Source organism: Gopherus evgoodei, chromosome 20 (genome assembly GCF_007399415.2).
Source record: "Gopherus evgoodei ecotype Sinaloan lineage chromosome 20, rGopEvg1_v1.p, whole genome shotgun sequence".
NCBI lineage: Eukaryota > Metazoa > Chordata > Testudines > Testudinidae > Gopherus > Gopherus evgoodei.
The window spans coordinates 6,183,429-6,198,384 of record NC_044341.1 but is presented as its reverse complement, the minus strand read 5'-3'; the positions used below and the strand labels follow the sequence as shown (position 1 = coordinate 6,198,384).

The following is a 14,956-nucleotide window of genomic DNA, read 5'->3' as shown; positions in this document are numbered from 1 at the left end:
TCCTGCTCTAATTCAGTCCGTCTGAGTGGGAAGGTAAGTTTCATTTTCAGACCCATCGCTGCTTTCCATTTACACCTCCGCCCCTGCAGCTCCCCACGGCTCCATCTTCCCTGATTCCCCCTCCATCCTCCCTCCTTCCCCAGCCCCGACCTTCCCCTCCTCCTCCTCGAATTCAGCACCACACGTGCCAGGGAGCAAAGAGCTGTTTGCTAGGCTGCTAACGTGGAGAGTCAATAATTTCCCCTTCAAGCAATTAAGACGAAGCCATTTCTCCTCAATCAGCCTATTTGAATATGGAAATGATCTTTAATTACTCGGAGTCAATATCATTTTATCACTAAAATGTGTTTGAATTAGGTTTGCCTGTATTTGCAGGGAACCTAATAAGCTGCATGCACATTTGCTCCAATGCGTGGTTTGCAATGGTCTCATTACTGTAGGAAGGCTCTGCCCTTTGAGGGGGTGGAGCTATTTCATATCTGAGCTCCTGATGGAGTGTGAAATATCGCCAGTTATTCCTTCTTTTTGAGCTAGGGCATCCCTCCTCCTCCATGCCTGGCGCCGAGAGGGCGGGGGACCCTTTCCAGGGTGGAATTTTCCACGGTCAGTGCTTTGTTCTCTCTGTCCCGCACTGGAGGGTGCTGTCTCCTCACACCTTCCCACCAGAATCCGACAGGATGGAAATGGGGCACACTGCCAGCTGGGCACTGTTAATAGGTGGCAGGTTGAAAACAAGCAGAAGTAAGTTCTCGCACCATGCACAGTCAACCTGTGGAACTCCTTGCCAGGGGATGTTGTGAAGGCCAAATATAGAGCTGAGGTCAAAAAAGAATTAGATGAGTGGATGGAGGATTGGTCCATCAATGGCTATTAACCAAGATGGTCAAGGATGCAACGCCAGGCTCTGGGTGTCTCTAACCTCCAACCGCCAGAAGCGGGCAATGGGCAACAGGGAATAGATCACTTGATTACCAGTTCTGTTCATTTCCTCTGGGACACTTGGCATTGGCCGCTGTTAGGAGACAGGCACTGGGCTGGATGGACCATTGCTCTGACCCAGTATGGCCGTTCTTATGAGGCCCCCACCCCGCCCTGGCAGGGGGACATTTCTCTGCTTGCTTAACCTGTAAAGGGTTAACAAGCCCACAGGTAAAAGAAAAGGAGTGGACACCTGACCAAAAGAGCCAATGGGAAGGTAGGACTTTTTAAAATTGAGAAAGAAACTTTCCCTTTGTCTGTTGTTCTCTGGGCTGCAGGGATGGAGCGGCCATGCTGTATAAGGTTTGAACCAGGTATGAAAATTCACCTTCCATACCTAGCAGAAATGATTTGGATAGGGAATGGTTAGTTAGACACAATCAGTTTATTTTTTTACTTTGGGTTGTGGATCTCCTCTATGCTAACCCCAGGTGCTTTTGTTTGCTTGTAACCTTTAAGTTGAAACCCTCCCCGCCAAGCTAGTTTTGGCGCTTAATTTTTGGAATAGTTTCTTTTAAGATCTAGCAAAAAGCCTAAGTTCCAGATGTAATTTTTTCCTTTTTGTTTTTAATAAAATTTACCTTTTTTAAGAACAGGATTGGATTTTTGGTGTCCTAAGAGGTTTGTGCCTGTTGTTTAATTAGCTGGTAGCCACGGCTAATATCCTTTGTTTCCTTTCTCAGCTCTTCCCCGGGGGGGGGGTGAAAGGGCTTGAGGGTACCCCACAGGGAGGAATTCCCAAGTGCTCCTTCCTGGGTTCAAAGGGTTTTTTTTTTGGGGGGGGGTTGTATTTGGGTGGTGGCAGCTTTTACCAAGCCAAGGTCAGAGAAAAGCTGCAACCTTGGGAGTTTAATATGAGTCTGGAGTGGCCAGTATTAATTTTTAAAATCCTTGCGGGCCCCTACTTCTGCGCTCAGAAGGACAGAGTGGGGATTCAGCCTTGACAGCATCAGCCAGCAAGACAGGCGCAGTCTGCATGGCTTAGCCTCTTGCCTCAGTATCTCCCAATGCCCAGCAAGGCCAGCCAGCCAAATGTGCTGGGCAGTGAAGGAGAGCGTTGTACACATCCTCTGCAGCAGAGTGGTGGTCTCCATGGTCTAAAGCTCCCTGTAGCTAGAGCACTGGGATCCAGGAGATCAGCATTCAGTTCCCGGCTCTGCCAGTGCTTCCCTGTGTGACCTTGGGCAAATCATTGTCCCCAATCTTCTGTGTGTGTATTCCAGCCATTTCTCCCATCCTTTAGCTGTCTGGTCTATTTAGATTGCAAGCTGGGGCAGGGACCATCTCTTACTAGATGTCTGTACAGCGCCTGGCACAATGGGGCCTGAAGTCAGCTAGGGGATTTCTAGGGCCCAGATTCACAAAGTTTAGCTGCCTAACTCCCATTGAAATTAATGGGAATTAAGTGCCTAAGTACCTTTGAGGATCTGGGCCTACATGCTACCAGAATATAAGCAAATAGGTGCATTTCTCTTGGCCAGCTGGGAAAGCATTACCCCTGTTTTACAGGTGGGGAAACTGAGGCACAGAGCTATGACGTGGCACACCCCAAGCATGTGGAAGAAGCACAAACTGAGCCCAGACCCCCGACTCTTAGCCCGGTGCCTTAGCCACAAGACCAGCCTTCCCCACTTCTGCTTGGAGTAACTTTTGCAACATTTAGGATAGAAACTTTTCGGGAGTGAGGGGCGTTTAATGGAAACACAGTGGTCTTTGTTCCTAGAGTCTAAGGCTGGAAAAAAACCATTCTGACCATCTAGTCTGACCCCCATATAACACAGGCCAGGGAACTTTCCTCAGTTACCTCTCTACTGAGCCCAGTTGTCGGATTGAAGGAGACTCGTGGGAGTGTTTCTATTGCAAAAACGACGCTGTTTAATTACAAGCCTTAAATGTCGGCCCGAGGCCACCTTCCCAAGTCGCCTACAGGAAATTCAGACAAGCCAAGGGCAGGCAATGGAAATAACACCGACTGAACCAGCCTCTCCTTGCTCAGGTCTTACGGTTACTGTGCCTGCGTTAGTCAAGGGCATTTCAGGGGGACCTAAGTGCTTTTGCAAACACATTAGGCCTGAGATGTGGAGAGAGTTCCCAAGGTGCTAGATGAAACCCAAATCCCTCTCCTCGTAAAAGGACTTTGGTTCATGTAGTGTCTTTCCAAGAAGTGCTCTCTGGAGCTGAAACAGCCTTTGAGACAATCGAGTGGAGTGCGGCTTTTATATCTGCTGTCCCCTCTCTGCTCCTCCTGGGGGACCAGCTCTCTATACTCCTCTGTCTCTGGCCCTCCAGGTTCTTTGATCCTGTAGTGCAATTAGGGTTAAATAAGAGGAGGGAGAGGGGGCTTGCCCGGAGCAGAGGAAGCCGTTCTGGCTGGCAGGCTATTCAGGGAAGGGGCAGCGAGGAGCCCTGTGCCTGGCTCTGCAGCAGGCAGGTTTTCTGGGGCTCTCCCCGCCTGGCACTGGGGATGTGCGTGTGTGGCGGTCAGGCCTGTGCAGCGTGGGTGTGAAATGCTCCCCCGTCACAGCTCTGCACTCACACCATTTGCAGCCACTTTGCACAGGCGTGAATGATGCAGCCAGGCTGAGGCAGGGAGTACTCAGGCCCGGGGCTGGGCTGCAGGCTGGAGTGAGATCAGGGAGGGTTCTAAGAACAGGGAATCCGTCCTTTTACCGGCGCTGAGAGCAGGCGGGAGCCTCCTCTGCCTGGCACGTGCATTGTGGCGCACGGTCAGCCCCGCGCAGAGCTAAGGGCACCTCCGAGCCGTTAGATGCTCAGCGATGGTCCCCTGGTTAAGTTGCTAGTTAGGTTCTCCATTTATCAAGGGGGCCTGGGAGGGATATTGAAATGTCAAGAGTTTGTTTGGGTTTTTGGTTGCCGGCTGAATGACACTGCTGCCGTCCTGCGGGGATGCATTTCTGCATGAGATACAGCAGGGCCTGAGCTTTTCTCCTTCCCCTTCCCCCATCTAGCTACCATGTTAAAGCCCACGGGTGACATTGCGCTTTGACTCATTTCCTCCATGATTCCACTGACTCCTGAATTCTAAACCGTAACGGATTTGGCATTTCCATTAAGCAGAGACACAGCTCGGTGCCCACTCCAGAGAGGGGATCCCAGAGCCAGATGTGCCACCTCTGGGCTACCAACACACTGCAAAAGGAGCACAGGGCAAGGGTGTTAACATCAGAGACCTCATTTCAGTTCTGAGCTCTGCCACAGACTCCCTGTGTGATATTGGGTAAGTCCCTTTGGGCTTGTTTACATGTGGGCACTCAGGAAAATCAATCCAAATGAACTTAAATGGATTAGCGAAACCGCTGTGTGGACACTTATTCAGAATTTGGAATAGGCAACTAAATTAAGGGCACTTCAATCCTGCATGAGCTACTCCACACGAGTTTAATGCAGTTTCACTAATCCACTTTGAATTCATACCTGTATTTAATTTGGATTAATTTCCCTTGTGCCTGGTCTATACTTAAAAGTAGGTTGACACAGTTGCATCAGTCAGGGGTATGAAAAACCCACCGGAGCTATTCCAACTCAAACCCCAGTGTAGACACAGCTATGTCCACGGAAGAATGCTCTGTCAATGTAGCGATTGTTGCTTGGGGAGGTGGGGCTCCCACACCGACGGAAAAGCCTCTTTCATTGTAGGCTGCATCTACAATGGTGCTGATGAGCAATGAGATGCTTGGATACTAATCAGTGAGGGCAGCGAGGAAGCCTAGATACACAGGGTCAAAGGGCTCACCTCACTGACTTGTCTGCCTTGGAAAGAAAGAAGGCTGAGTTGACTCTTGCCTGATTTGATGGGCGTAGGTCAAGGTATGCGTAGGTCAAGGTTTGAATGCGTGGTAGCAGGGACCAAGTGGCCAGGTAGTGCACAGCACCCTTATGCAGTCTAGATTTACACCCCTTCTTGGTAGGCAGGTAGCGTTTTATGCCCGGGTAGCGTTTTATAACCACTTTGCACAGGCGGGAATGACTATGAGGCTCTGGGCCACAGAGAATCAGGCCCATAGACGCATCCTGTGATCCAGTCCCTAGATGCAGATACAGCCCCATGCTGACAATAAGGGGGGGTTCCTAAGGAAATCAGTGGGCCACCTTGCGATTGAGCAAACCGGTGCCTAGGACTGTATTACTCTGTCCCAGCCGGCACCCAGATCAGGCCTGTCCCACTTTGATGCGGGCTGGAACAGAGCTGGAGAGAATCCAGGCTTTGGTGTACCTGGGAAACGGTCACAGGAAGGTTTCTCTGAAAGAAATCCCTTCAGTTGGAGGCTTGAAGGTGCATTTTCCCCCAGCGGTGAGCTCTGGGCTGCAGGGGGAAGGGAAAGGCTGCTCCTCCCAAACACTGGAGCAGCTAAAGCTTTGGTTTATTGCTTTGAAAATCTGTTGGATTTCTGCCTTAAATGTACAGCTCCAGCAACACAGAGCTGAAAAGATAACACTTCCCACCGAAGGCTTAAGCGGTGCTTGCTGCAGCCTTCATGTATATTAATTGAGATGAATATTTATGCAACATTTCCTGTTCTCGAGCAGTGGCTTGTGTTGCAAGCATGTTCTTTATTTGAACGATTCGTTCCTAGCACGGGCGAGAGGAAGGCTCAGATGTCCAGGTGCGAGGTTGGATTTCTTCCCTTAGAGGCTAGGCGCTCCTGGTCTGTTGCATTTTGGACCGCTGGAAATAGGTGTGTTGTGGGCTCCGGGACAAGCTGAAGAGAGAGAAGCAGGGGAATGAGAAAAGGAGCTGGGGGAAAATAAAAAGGGAGGGGGTTACTAGAGTGTTAGAGCAGAGAAATGGGTATCAAGACTCCTGGGTTCCTTCTGCCACTGACTTGTTGTGGGGGTTTGGGGGGAATCACTTCTCTCTCTGTGCCTTGGTTTTCTTGTCTGTAAAATGGGATGATAACACCATCCTGCTCCCTGGGGGTGCTGTGGCATAGCTGAGGTTGGTAAAATAGTCCTTGATCCTTAGGTGAGAGACGGTGATATGAGAGAGAGAAGGCGAGTGAGGTAACGTCTTGTATTGAAGCAACTTCAGTGGGAGGAAAAGGACCAAGCTCCCAAGCTTCCAACCAGAGTGTCACAGCTAAACACAAGATTAAAAGGCGGCTACCACAACATGGCAAACCAAGACAGCGAGATGTTCTTAAACCCTGGAATGGCTCCAGGGAATTAAGGCAAATGAATCGTGACAAGCGGGAGCAAAGGTGACGGGTGAAGTTGGGCACCACTTGGGATAACAATCTCCCCACACCCAGCCGAAAGCGCGGCGCCAGCACCGAAGGCTTCATAAATCCCCCCCTTCTTGCTGCCAGCGATCGTAGCTATTTACGCGGCCCAGGGGCCTTGGCACCGCAGGCTCTCGGGAGAGAGAGCAGTGCCATTATCTCCCCTTTCCAAATGGGGATTTGAGGTATGGATGGATGAGGTGATCTACTCAAGGCCAGACAGGGCCTCTGGCCAGTGCCCTAACCAGTAGACCCTCCTCCCCCTCTAGGTATTATCTGCACCTTCCTGGATAGCACAGTAGGGATTTGTTAGCCTGACTGCCCCCCCGATTTCCTTTAATAGCAGGAGCTCTGCCCATGCCTGAATGAGGCTGCTAGAATCCCTCCGCGTTCACACTTAGTGTCTCTGCGCCGCTGTGTCCCACTCCCTATGACCAGGCAAAATAGCTCCTTTTCCATCAAGCTTGAAGAAACATTCTTGCTTTGATAGACAAGCCACTTGGGTTTGGAAAGACAGGATCCTGTATAATGGCCTTGCTCGGGGGAGGAACTGTTGGGGCAGCAAAATGATCCATTGCCAGACACCCAGGCACTAGGGATGAAATCCAGGTTCCACTGAAGTCTGCAGGGATTCTCAATCCAGGAGTCATGAACCCTGGGGTTGCAGACAAGGATGGGGGGAGTTGGGACCCCCCCTGCCCTGCCCGTATTGCTAAATGGGATTTTAGGGGGTGTCCTGGCTGCTGGGAGAGGGGTCCTGGTATGGAAAAGGCTGGACCCACTGCTAGAGTGAGGATGAGTAGCAGACATGCCCACGGTGGCCACCCTGTGCCTGCTCCAGCAGACACCAGGGGCCTTTTCCGTGGCCTTCAGTGGCACCAGCATTGGGCTCATAAGGTAACAAACAGAGCAAGAAGGGGATGCCTCTGGGTCTTACTAAGGGCCTGATCCTGATTAATTTCTCTTCCTCCATGGCTCATCCTTGCTGGCAATGCCTGGAAAAAAAATCCCCTCCATCCTGTGTGCACCCATCCCCCATGCTGTACATATCTCATTCTTTTCATTTCACCTGCTTGCTAAGTACTGCCAGCCTGTTAGTCATCTCTGTGGCTTGTGGCTGTGGTTAGCTGCAATCTCTCTGGCACCAAGGAAGCCTCGGCTGTAAATAGAGGGAATGTGCTACCGATAGCTCTGTCATTTGAGCCCGGTCCAGCCCAGTCTGTAGCGTAACTGCCTCCATGTCCATCTGCATTAGCCCGTTTCACGGTCCCAGCTCTTCATTTAAAATCTGAATTGCGGTTTCCCAGCACTGCCCCGCTGAGACAATGTGAAAGTGGTTGGGGGAAACCAATGAGCGGGGGGGGGGGGAAGGAAGACACAAGGTGGGAGGCTGTAATGTGGGAGGGGCAGCCTTTCAGATGAGACGTAAAGCAAGTTCTGTCTGCGGGAAATAATTCAGGAGGCTGAAGGCACTTTTTGCAAGAGCAGGAGTGCAAACCTGGGGTCCGGGACTTATTGCAATTGGAGTAATTGCACCTTGTCTCCATATGCAGATTTATTTGCATACAGGGTTCTCTTGTAGCCTTGCCATGTGCTCTTAGGCCACACTTCAGGGAAGAACTAAACATGTGTTTAAGTCCCAGTGACATCAACAGACCTTAAGCATGTGCTTTAGTGAATTGGCACCTTCATCAGCCGCCCGCCTTCATGCCAGAGGGGGATGCACACCAATAGCGGGTTATGGGACTCCTCTGTACATTTGTGTGTGTGTCTGTTCAAAAAGTTTTCCAAACACTTTAGATCCTCTGTGCTGCAGCGCCTGCAACACACAAGCTGTTATCGCTACGTGAATTGTTATTCTTATCCTAGCCAGCCACGCGCTCGGCAAGCTGACCCTCGAGTGAGGCAAACCACTTGGGAAGTGCTGGGGTGAAAGGTGCTGTAGAAATGTATGTCATGGTTGATATTTTATCCTAGCTAAGCAGGCGTACGACATAAACGGAGGGGTCCAGTCTCCCCGCTGATGTAAATCGGCAGAGCTCTGACTTTAATGCCAGGGAAAAGCGCTGGCTTCAGCAGGGCATTGCTGATTTCCACCAGCAGAGGATCTGGCCCGGAGGCGTGAATAATTCCCTTCAGGCCCGTTCTTGCGCTGTTTGTTTCTTTCCCCTTCAGCACAGAGGGCGGCAGCTTCAACAGCAGCCAGTTCTTCTGGTCATGCTGCACTTGGAAAGGAAATAAACCCTCCCCCCCGCTGACATGTACTTTCCTGGCTTAAATGACGGTATTTATGTTACTCTGGAACCACTGGGGATACTGCGGTTGGATCGAGAACTGCAGCAGTGTTCCCTGATCCTTGACAAACCCATAAATTGAAGTTTATTCTAGGATATTTTCATATTACTGCTCCTCTGTTTAATGTGCACACTTGCACTTAAATGCCTTTGTTTCCCTTCATATTCCCCCTCCCCCACTGGAAAAAACAAAGCTTTAAATCGCCTTTCAGCTGACTTGTGGCCCAAAGTGTAGAGCACTGCATGGAGGAGATGCACCAATTTGTATGCACCAACAGGCAGGGGAGTGGTAGTGACTGGGCATTGTAAATTTCTTTAAGGTGCCTTGCAGGACACCTTCATTGGGTCCTTATTACCTTTTTCCATTAAAACAGATAATCTTGCAAAACAAATCTCCCTTTTATTGCTGTGTTTGTTTCTTCATCCGTGCTATGTGGAGCAAAGTTTATGAAAAGAGATACGAAGAGGAGGTTGCAATTGTTAGCGGGTGGAGAGGTTCTTGGGGTCTGCCCCATTATTGTTACGTCAACTGCAGTAGAGAGCAGAGAGGTCCCATCGGAGAGCGAGACCCCAGTTTGTTAGATGCTGACCTCTTCTGAAAATCTGGCTGCTTATTGCAGTGTCTAAAAGGGGGCTGAGTCCCAGATCTGCAAAGGTAGGTAATCAGTGGAAGTTAGGAGCCTACCTATCTTTGCGGATCTAGGCCTGAGTTCTTGAAACCTGGCCCCAACGAGCCAGGATTTCCATCAGCTCAGCTCCCGTGGAGGTGGGCAGCTAAATGAGGGTTGGATTTTTAAAAGAACTTAGTATCCAGTGTGCTGAGCTCTTAGGAAAACCTGGCCCCTTCCTGGGTGCTGACCAGAGTTGGAGGGAGAAGAAATGGGTTTCCAGTTCCATGGCAATTTCTCAGATTTTGAAAAATTCTGGTTTGCACAGGGAGGAAACCAAGATATTCTGAAAGCTGTCAAGAAAAACCAGAGAGATCTGAGCCCCAGAATAACCAATAGCCCAGTGGGCCAGACACTCGCCTGCAAGGTAGGAAACCCAGGTGCAAGTCCCTGCTTCGTGTGATTCGGAACAGCGACCCGAACCTGGCTGTCCAACATGTCAGCAGGGCTGTTGATTGGTCTCTCTCTGGTTTGACCAGAAATTCCATCCTGGCCCCGTGAAGCCTTCCTCACCGAAGTGGGATTGAATCTAGGACGTTCCCATGACCAGACTGGGTTTCAACCAGTCAGCATTTTCTTATGTCCAAACAATCCTGACCAGCTCTGGTGCTGAAAATCCTGGCTCGTCCTTCTGTCTGAGAGAGCCTGGGTGGCAAGTAAGTGGCACACGTTAATAGCAGAGCATTGCGTGGAATTTGGGTGGTGATACGGGAACAAAGCAGGGTGGGGGCAAAAATCCCTCAGACCAGCGGCATCGGGGGGACACTGCTACATCTCACGTCTGCGTCCGTCTAGGAGCGCCCGCGTCATCCGGTGATGAGTGCTTTTGAAACAAGTGCAATGACTAACAATAAAATCAGTAAGAAATGCCCAGGCACCGAGGGGACCTGTGTAAACCTGGCTAGTGATTACTGCCTTAATGGACAGGTCCAATTTCCATTAGTCCCACAAAGCCCTGATGTTACAACCTTCATAATCTCGGCTGCTGCTCTAATTATGCCCTTTGTGCCTCTCTGGTTACACTGGCTGTACGGTACCTTACAATTTGCATTAATTTGTTCATCGTGTGCTGCTGAGAACTTTAATTTTAGGAGGGGAGAGGAATGGATGAGTTGACAGGGGCTGGGAAGGTTACTGAGCCTTTCCTGTCTAGGTCACTAGTGGGAATTCAAGCTGCTGCTCTGTCAGGATGGAGCCTGGAGGGTGAGAGATGCTCTCCCTCCAGGCAGGAGATATTCCTTCCCTGGGAATTTCCTGGAGCTGCTCAAAGTCGAAGGCAAGACACTATGCTAGGTGGGCCCACGCGTCTGATGCAGCCTGGCAGGTTCTAGTCATTGTCTAACAAGCTGTGTGACCAGCAGCTCCTAGGAAATGAATTTGTGGGATTTCAGGCCGCACTTGGCAGTGTCCCCATCAAGCTAGTCACACCAGGAGGAGGTGGTGAGGGTGATTTCCCTGCTGCCTCTGCTTCCCTTGCTCTGTAGGAAGAGAGGATGTTGGTCTCTGCAGTTGGCCTGCCAGGAGCGAGAAATTCCCTCCATGGCTGGTCCTAGGAGAGGGGTTTGCAATGGTTCTGGAACCAAGCTGGGACTCTGGAGCAAGCACCCCATTATCCTGGTAACAGTGAGGATAGCGCAGGGCCCTTCCCGCGCCAAAAGCCACGGGTCCCTCCTCTGCCTGGCTAGGGGAGGGCGGGGGAGTGTCAGGAGGCAGAAATTAGCCTCCACGTCTAAGAACCAAAGGGAGGAGCCTGAGATCTGAGGCCCAATTCTCTGCTGGTGCAAGCTGGACCAGGTCCATTGACATCCTTGTGCCAGTTTGCACCAACAGGGAATTTGGTCCCTGGTCTCTTCTTGTGCTGTATTTCTATGTACATGCGGGGCATTGTGCTAGAGGCAAAAGCGAAGGCTTTGTGCTATCCTCATGCCCAAAGGCTCAGCACTTCCCTCCAGGAATGCATGGAGTAAGGGCCTGATCCTGAATGGTGCTGAGCTCCCTGGCCTTGCACCACAGTCAGTAAGAGGGGAGGGTGCTCTGCCTTCGTAGGACCAGGGTGCTAAGGGGGTGAATGTGAGCATGGATCAGGGACAAGAATCCCAATCCACTGGGCCGTGCCGTCAGCTCCCAGCTGCAGCCCTGGAGTGGAGCACACACAGACCACGCTGTACAATCACAGGCATTGCCTGCTGTGGTGTCATAACGCCTACTTACGGATGGATGCTTTTTTCAGTACAGAATGTGCATCAAATGAGCAAAGACCCTTGTACCTTGACTGAGGGATCATTAATGGTGAAGGCAAGCTGCAATTATCTGTGTGAAAGCGTATTTCTTCCGGGATATTCCCACGTACAATTATATTAATTGCAATGATCTGTATTTGGGTATATTTGTTATGGAGTATTTCCCATCTTAATGACTTTCTCATCAATGCAAAAGAAAGCATAACCTTCCCTGCCCCCAGTCAGTTCATCGTAGTTAGCTGCCTCCTAGGACTTGAAGGACCTCACAACCTTTCCTTCCCTGCGGCGTGCACCTTTGGCAGCTTTGTCCTCTAGTGATCCTGAGCTAGATGGGTCTCCGCCATGCTGCTAGCCAAGATCTGTGAAAAAACTGATTTAGTTGGGGATTGGTCCTGCTTTAAGCAGGGGGGTGGACTAGTTACCTCCTGAGATCCCTTGCAACCCTGATATTCTATTATTCTAGTAGTGACCTGTCCTTTGTACACAGACCTCTTCACCCACCCGCCGGCTCTCCTGTCTTCTAGACACCCTTTATGCCACCATGATGGGGGAATCTGCTTGGCGCAAAGAGTGGCCAGTGACGACAGTGGTTAATCACTCCCTTGTCACTGACCCAACCAGCTTTTGATCTGCCAAGGCACCTGGTGTCATCTCTGAACAGGGCAGGGCAGCTGTGTGGCCAATCTCTCTAAATGGGGTTTTTCGAATGACCCGCGATGCAGCTGCGGTCAGCGTCAGACTGTCACAGATCCCTGATGTGCGCCCTCTGACTTACTTCGACGGCGGGCTACAGGCTCTCCACCTGGCTGACGCCAACACCATCAAATGACTGGGCACATTGTGCAGACGTTGAGAAAGACCAAACCCTGGGTAGGGCTCCCAAAGCTGGACAGGTCCAAAGGGGAGAGACGACCAGGTGCACAATAGGCCAAGAACCTCTCCCTGTCAAAATGTTAAGTTAGAGAAACCCACCAGTGTGGCCTCTCATCAGCCAGCAGGCTCGACCGGGAGGAAGGAGGCCTGGCTCCTGCTCTAAATGCTGTTTGAAGGATTTAAATGGTTGATTGCACCCTGTGAAGTGGAGAAGTACAGTTATCCCCATGGGGAGCTGGGGCACAGAACTTGACTAGCTCCAGATCACACAGGAAGCTGGTGGAGGGAGAAAAGAATCTTGAGTCCCTGCCTAGCACTCTAACCACTGTCCCAGCCTGTCTCTTGCCAGTACAGGGACCATGATACTATTGATCAGTTTGGATATTCTCCAGTAGAGGGCAGCAGTGCCCAGAAATCCCAGCTGTTTCTGTACGCCATACCTTAATAGCGGTGCACGGGGTGTGACATGCCACAGAGGGAGTGCAGTTTTACTGTTCATCCTCCCGCTGCCTGTGAAATTACTGAGCATTTCCCCTTGCCCAGTCGTCTGAGTGACCTGTTGCTGTTGGGCCGAGGTCACAAATGAAAGCGGTTTCAATCCGCTGGGGGAGAATCGCTCTCACCGCAAAACCATCCAGCTGTGTGCCGTGAATAATCAACAGGGTTTGAATAGCATCGGCTGGGTAGCAAGCCCGGCAGAGGAGATGGAGGGCTGGGAAGCTGCCAGCTGAGGAAGTCCTTGGAGATGATGGGGATCTGGCTGGGGATAAGGAATGGGAATCAGTCTAGTTTAAAGCCAGGCTGCTCTCCAATGATGCTGTTGATGCTTGAGAGGTTTTGGGCCCTGCTGCAATGTGACTTCTGTCGCTCCATGTGGTCTGTGCTGAGTGGCCCAGGCACAATTCCTGGCACCCACCTAGAAACAAGCTTCCCGACTCCAGGCTAATTCCTGGCAGCCAGAACTCTGTGACCCTTGTCAGCATCCCCGCTGCAGGGCCGTGTCTTTGTCAGGGGATCGGATTTAGAATGATCACACAACACAAATGTGCACCTAGACATCACACTGATGCACACGGAGATGTTCAGTACATGTGCACACAACTCCGGGCATGCACACACTCTATGTGTGCACACATTTCACCCTTGCACACCTACACACGTGATACAACACCTGTGTGCCCATCTAAGCACTCAGCACACCAGCTCTGCGCAGTTCACATTTACTCACCTGTGCGCAGCACATGTCAACACATCTGTGCCCCACAGCGCCCCCCAAAAAAACTATGGGCACAGGCATTCTACTTGCATAACCACACATGCTCCAGACCTCATGTGTCCATACATAATCTGCCTACATTGATCTGGGCCATTCATACAGTTACCTTCACCCCCCCCCCCCCCAACACGTGGCCAAGCAAAGGCACAAGCCTAGACACATGGATGTGTGCACATACTACAACCGTGCACCCCCCCCAACACACCTGTGCCCCACAAAGCTCTCCATACCTGGGCACAGCTCCATGCACACTTATGTGCGTGTGCGTGCACACACGCCTGTGCACTGCAAACTTCTGCACACCTAGAGATGCCTCCTCTTTATATGCACAGACATCCATGCAACACACCTGGGCACACCCCCTCGGCTCCTACAACACAGCGGTGCCCGTGTACACGCCCTCCGCCCCACCTAGGAGCAGAACCTGTCAGCAATCAGGCTGGGGAGGGATGGGGAAAGGACCCCCTCCCCCCCCAGCGGCTATAGTCCCTGCAGCGAACATGCCAGGGTCACCTTAAATCCTGCTGCCCCCTTAGCAGGGCAGGGAGCGAACTCTGCAGCCCGGGAGCAGGGGAAGAGGAGGAGCAGAGATGCACCAGCCAGGCCCCGGCATCTCCCCCGCGCCCAGCCTCCCCTGCGCCCCGGGCACCCCCCGGCTCTGCGCTGAGCTGCCCGGGGCCTCCTTAAAGCCTGGGACTCGCCTCCCCAACCCTCCCCCCCTTTCCGCGCAAGCTCCCCAGCCCCATGCCCGGCGCTGCCGCTGTCACACAGCCCGGCGCGAGCCGCATGCCGCCAGCCGCCCCAGCCCTGCTGCAGGGAGCCGGGGCCAGGGGCGCAGCAGGGCCGGGACCCGGAGCCCGCCCGCCGGAGGATGCAACCCCGGGCTCCGGGCGACGACACCGGCTGCAGCCGCCTCCAGCGTGGAGCCCCCCGGAGCGGGGGGGCGCGCGGCCAGTAGCGTGGGGACGCTGTGCGGAGGAGGGGTTTTTAATCGTGCCCCCCTCATTTCACACTGGGGGGGAGAAGATCGGAGCGAGCCGCTGCGTCGCACGGAGCCCTCCCCGCACGGCCGGGGGCGCGTTCTCCCCCCTTCCCCAGCCACAGGCCGGCTCCCAGGGATGGCAAACTTCAGCTGCTCGGGCGCCTCGTCTTGCAAGGGCTTAAAGTACTGCTAGCAGAGATCAGGTGAGAGAGGGGGGAGCGCGCGTGGGGGGGCCCGCGGGGGGCGCGGGCTGCAAAGAGTTAACCCTCAGTGGCATGCCACCAAACTGTCCGCCTCCCCCCCCAACCCCCAGACAGCAGGCGGCCGCCATCACGCCCACTACTCAACTTCGTAACGATCGCAATGAGAGGCTGCCGTGATTTATTGCGGAATAAAGCTGCCCCC

The 14,956-nt window shown here is 52.3% G+C and overlaps 1 protein-coding gene across 1 annotated transcript in view; it reads left to right on the top strand.

The window, feature by feature from the left end:
* Positions 1-14,448: 14,448 nt before the first annotated feature.
* ADGRB2 (adhesion G protein-coupled receptor B2) overlaps positions 14,449-14,956 on the top strand; it is a 100,645-nt gene continuing 100,137 nt past the window's right edge. Inside the window, exon 1 of the mRNA XM_030539187.1 lies at positions 14,449-14,754. The gene's annotated coding sequence lies outside the window, so the exon portion shown is untranslated. The remainder of the gene's footprint in view (positions 14,755-14,956) is intronic.